Source organism: Pteropus alecto, unplaced genomic scaffold (genome assembly GCF_000325575.1).
Source record: "Pteropus alecto unplaced genomic scaffold, ASM32557v1 scaffold5, whole genome shotgun sequence".
Classification (NCBI taxonomy): Eukaryota; Metazoa; Chordata; class Mammalia; order Chiroptera; family Pteropodidae; genus Pteropus; species Pteropus alecto.
Window position 1 is genome coordinate 9,444,532 of NW_006441953.1, and position 5,865 is coordinate 9,450,396.

At 36.2% G+C, this 5,865-nt stretch overlaps 1 pseudogene; it reads left to right on the forward strand.

Annotated features, from left to right (window-relative positions):
* Positions 1–1,113: 1,113 nt before the first annotated feature.
* Positions 1,114–1,232, forward strand: LOC112485553 (annotated as a pseudogene).
* The last annotated feature ends 4,633 nt before the right edge of the window (positions 1,233–5,865 follow it).

Genomic DNA, 5,865 nt, shown 5'->3' on the forward strand with positions numbered 1-5,865 from the left:
TTAGTGTTCGCTTCACTGCACTGGAGTTTGAGGGTAAAGTTTGCCCGGGTACGTTCAGGGTTAATTTACCTCAGGACTTATTCTTTCCTTCTTTTCTCTCTTTGGTGGAGCACCTTATCTGGGAACTGATTTATTTCTAACATAATTTGAGGAATCTTCCGTTTTTGCCTTGAGTGACAGTTAAAAAACTTAAGCCTTAAAGGGCACAGAACTAAATGAACGGTTTAGGACGAGATTAAAAGAAGGACTCCAAAGCAATTTGAATAATTAAGTATTCACTATTCTCTGTTTCTCTCTAGTATTTATTAGTTAACAACTGTTTTTCCTAAAAATATCAGTGGGATCATCATCCTTAAAACTGACCAAAATAAGTGTGGAACTAGGTGTTATAATTGCCTTTTTTGTTGTTGTTGTTATGTCTATTTGTTCAATAGATTTCTCCTCAGAAAATATAGCAGGTGATCACGTAGTTCTCAGAGTGATTATTTGGATGAAAAGTGATTGTACGGGGCTTTTGTGATTTAAAAAACCTTTATAATAATGATTATTTGGTTTACGCTGTCTTTAATCTGATTTATATGCATGTGGGTATGTGCACACACTTGCTAAACATCTTGGATGAAGAGTGGTTGTCAGTCTACGCCACAGAACCTTCTAATCTCCATGAAAAGGAGTTTTGATGGTAGTTTTGATGGGCTGGGGACCCGAAGGACAGGGAAATACATCACCAAAAGCGTAGGCTGGCAAAAGGAAAGTCCGAGAGCTGCTTTCTGTGAGTCTTTTTTTTTTTCCACATTGAAATGATTATAACAGATGGATTCTTTTTACGAATTAAAAATAATTTATTATGACTCTGCATGTATTAATTGGTTTTCTAGTTTTATCAAAGTTCAGCATGTACAAAGGTTAACAAATTAAATGATTTTATAAGGCTTCTATTGAAAGCCAGCGGTCCCCTATACACCTTTTCCATCCCCGATTTCCTCTTCACAGGGGCAATGAATTCTCTTAAAATCATTTCTTCTGGAGTCTATCTCCATATTTCTAAATTATATGATTATACTGCTCTTTTCATTTCCTCATCTATAAAGTGGGTTTTAAAAACTCACCAGGTTCTACGGCCATGCCGCCCTGAACAAGCCCAATCCCGTCTGATCTCAGAAGCTAAGCAGAGTCGGGCCTGGTTAGTACTCGGATGGGAGACCACCTAGGAAAACCAGGTGCTGTAGGCGTAAAAAATAAAAAATAAGAGATTGTAAGCTGACAAGGTCCTTGTCAATATGCAAGATCAACCAAGGGTTGCCTCGCCTAAAAAATAAAATTAAATTAAAAAAAAAAAAAAAAAACAACTCATGAGGTTGGTGTGAACAAAAGGAATTAATTCAGAAAAAGCACGTTTAACAGTGTTATTATAGAGGCTTCCCAAAAGTCACCTCACTAACATAAAGACACCAAGACACTTTTGTTATTCACCACTTAGGAAATTCCAGGAAAGGAGATAAAGACTAAATATACAGTTCTTATTATAAATCATAGTAACACACTTAGCTTTCAGTGTACCACTATTTAAATCATTTTGAAACCCTCTACTGAAAATGTAAATTTCCACTGATAGGTTCTAGCAGTGTAAACTTTTCAGCTTTAGTTATTCTCTATTATCTTCCTACTATAAAAACATTATGTTACAATACCCCTTTTACACACACACAATTTACCCTCCTGCCATCTGGCCAAATATTTTTTTATCATAAATTTTTAAGATCAATGTCTAGTATTTACATTATTATAACCTTGAATATAGCTGAGCCACATGAAATATCATTACATTTTCTTTCTCACTGGAGTTAATCATTACCTCCTTTTTTGTTTATTTGCTTCCCTAGTACAATTCTGACATCAATTTCAGTGTGTGTGTGTCTTCTACACCACCAAGCAATTCTCTGGCTCCAGCTGGTGTCCTACAATTCAACTCAGTTCAGACACTATGGACCTGGAGATAACATCAGATTCCACATGGCTCAGTCCCACAAGTCTGCCTTTCTACCCACCTTACTTCACACTCCAATAGCAATCTCTGGTTGTCGCCTGTGCTTCTGACCAGAGGTTCCAACAACCTCTTCCTTGGATTCAATTAACTTGTTAGAGAAGCTCACAGAACTCGGAAACATTTTACTTACTAAATTACTGGTTTGTTATTAAAGGATATAACTCAGGAATATCCAGGCCAACTACAGGGAAGGGGCACAGAGCTTCCATGCTTTCTTGAATGGACCACTCTCCCCAAATCTCCACATGTCCATCAACCTGGAATCTCTCTGGACCCTGTCCTTTTGCATGTTTATGGAGACTTTATTACATAGCCATGATTGACTGAATCACTGGCCACTTCAATTTATTCAGCCTCTAGCCCCTCCCCAGAGGTCAAGCTGGGGCTGAAAGTTCCAACCCTCTAATCATGTAGTTGGTTCCCCTAGCAACCCTCTCCCATCCTAGAGGCTTCCCAAAAGTCACCTCATTAACATAAAAAAAAGACTCCAAGACACTTTTGTCACTCTCATCACTTAGGAAATTTCAGGAAAGGGGATAAAGACCAAATATAAATTTCTTAGTATAAATCACAGTAACACATTTAGCTTTCTATGTACCACTACTTAAATCATTTTGAAACCCTCCACTGTAAATGTAAATTTCTACTGATAGGTTCTAGCAGTATAAACTTTTGGGGAGAAGATACCCTTGCTGCAACTCTCTCTCCACATGCTGCAATCTGGACTAGCTGCTCTGCTGTACAGCTATCACCCTGGGATTTCCATTTACTATCAATCTCAAAATTCCGTAATGTTCTCCTCCATGTTGGATCTTCTTTTTTCTTCCACGAAATTCTCTTTCTTGTGTTATGTTTTCATCCTTCAGTAGCTTCTAGATCATGAATGTCTAAAAAATTATTTCACTTTCATACATGATTGACAGTTGGGCTAGGTATAGAATTCTAAGTTGAAAATATTTTTCTCTTAGAAATTTGAAGGCATTGCTCTTCTAGCCTCCAGTGCAGCTGTTGAAAATTCTAATATTTTACCTTTTGAATTATGCTTGTTATTTTCTTTCTGGCTGTGTTTAGAATTGTTTATTTTTCTTTGGGATTTCAAAATGTTATGATGTATCTTGGTGTGGGACCTTTTAAACCTATTTTGCAAGGCACTCAGCAAAACCTCTCAATATGAAAACTTGTGCCCTTTAGTTTTGAGAAATTTTCTTGAATTATGTTTTGAATAATTTTAATTCCTATATTTTCTCTGTTCTCTCTTAAGTACTATTTTATTTGAATATTATAATTCTTGGTCTGATCTTCAAATTTTCTTATTTTTTTCTCTGATATTTTTTATCGTTAATATTTCTTTCGCTTTCTAGGATATTTCCCAAACTTTATCTTCCAACCTTTCTGTTGTATTTTGCATGTCTTCTTTCATAGTTTTAATTTCTAAGAGCTCGATTTTCAGTCTTTCAATGAGTTTTTATATAACCTCTTAATTTCTTTCTCTTTTTTCCCCTAAGCATAGTAATTATACTTTTTTGAAGTTTTCTTATGTTCTTTATGTTAATTCTGTTTTTACCAAGCTCTTTTAAAAACCATTATTTGTTTCTTCTTCTTCTTTTTTTTTAATTAGAATGTTTTCTCGGGTGTTTGGTCATCCTTAGTAACCAACTCATATTTAAGAGTGAGGCCCTATAATACTGACTGGAAGCTATGTGTGTATGTACACACCAGACTGTGGGTTCTTCATTAGACTAGACCACCAGAGTTGTTTAATCAAAATGATACATAAATCAGACTGTATATATGGAAGTATTTAAAAGTAAATTATAGACATTGAAAAAACCATCTCTACCACATTCTAATAAATGATCTGAACAAATTATTCCACATTTCCATGCCTTGGTTTCCTTATTTAGATTCCACACATGAATCATTGGGTCAATAAAATAAAATAATGTATATAAAGTACTTAGAATTATGCCTGACATACAAAAAGCAACTAATAAATAGAAGCTACTATTATGAGCTGTATACTGTATTCCACTGTATATCTTCCATTTACCTCCCAGAGAGCCCTGGCTCTCTGTCTACATTGTGGTAAATATGGAATGTAGCTATACTGGATGCTATCACATACCAGGAACTGGGTTGCCACAGTAAAATGGCAGACCCTCAGCTTACAAAAAAAGGAAATTGATTTCTTCAGTATTTTCAGAGATGATTTTTGTTAATCAAGCTCAGTAAAGACTAATATATAAATCAAACTTTTAAATTATAAGTCATAATGAAAAATACAGCTACGGAATACATTGGATTTTGAGTTCCTGAGAGTTAGTGATGATTTCTTTAGTGTGGGTTCATTTTATGCAATGGGTGCATTCCTAAAGACTTGGCATTATTCAAGACTCATGTAATTCAAAGCAAATTTTCTCACAATAATAAATTTAAAATATAGTGGAGTATGTTTCCAGAGCACATAAATCTACACTCATGGGTGTGTAACTCTCTTTTAAAAGTACTTTTCATTTCTTCAGCATGATCTCTGATATTTTGCAGAAATGAATATGCTAAATTGCAAGCATATCATATCATAATAGCTGTTAAGTCTTCTTCAGAGTCTTTTTATGACACCTAAAGTCTGGAATAAATGCATTGCTTTTGGTGCTTTTCTGCACTATTGCATTGTCAATGTTAAAATGACATGGTCATAGGATATTTTTAAAGTATTTTAAATTATAATAACTGCACAGTTTTCACTAAAATCACTTGATGAAGTTCTGAACCATGTGAATAGCAGTATAGTTAGAGAGAGAGAGAGAGAGAGAGAGAGAGAGAGAGAGACAGAGAGAGACAGAGAGAAAGAGAGAGAGAGAGAGGAGAGAGAGAGAGAGAGAGAGAGAGAGAAATTTCTGTTTTAGAACCAAGGTGGCATAGTTTGCAATTTACTTGTCTGAGCAGTTTTGGAATTGAGCAATTCTTGATTTCTTTAATTTTGGGGGACTTGCATGATTTCTCAAAATGGAGCACAAAATGAATCTTTTGTGACTATTTTGTATCACATACTTGAACTAGATTAAGAAAAGAGAGAATGTGTTGGCTTATACAATCAAACTACTGAAATGGCATGGAAGAAATGGCCTTAAAAATCCAGGGACTTATAAACTTCCAAACCTCTTTCTCTTCTGCTCTTTCCTGCACACTGCCCTCATTCTTCCAGCTGTCTCCATGAGGCTGCAGGCAAGATGCTAGACCACCCCACACTTCCACCTTTCCAGCCTTGTGGCTGAAGAATTAAGAGCCTTCTTAGCTGGTTAGAGAAGGATGCCAATAGATCACATGACCTTCCCATGTCCATCTCCTTATTCTAAGAGGAGGAGGAAATAATTTTGGGCTCACCTGAGGCATGTGCCCATCTCTAATCAAGGGGTCTGGAGTACTAAGAACTGGCTAGGCTGAAATTGGAGAGTAGTTCACCAAAGAAAAGGCTAAAACAATCAAGGCCCATAAGAGAATGGCTTTGGGCACTTTTGCACCTTGATATACAGCTGAAAGTTTGGCTTTCTGCAAGCTTGCTCAGGGGCTAATGTCCCCAGTAGAGGTCTGACATGAGCTTTTGTTCTATCCTGGAATCTCTTGGTCCTAGTTGTTGAAAATGTGTTGTGGCAGGGACTGCCCAGCTCTAATAAACTCATTTCCTTTTATTCTTGAGCACAGAGCTAAATTCCATTTTGTAGCCTCCCTGGAAGTATTGGTGAAATAACTGAGTTCTAGACAAAGGACTATGGTTGAAAGGGATGTGTGCTACTTCCAAACCTGGCGCATAAGCCCTC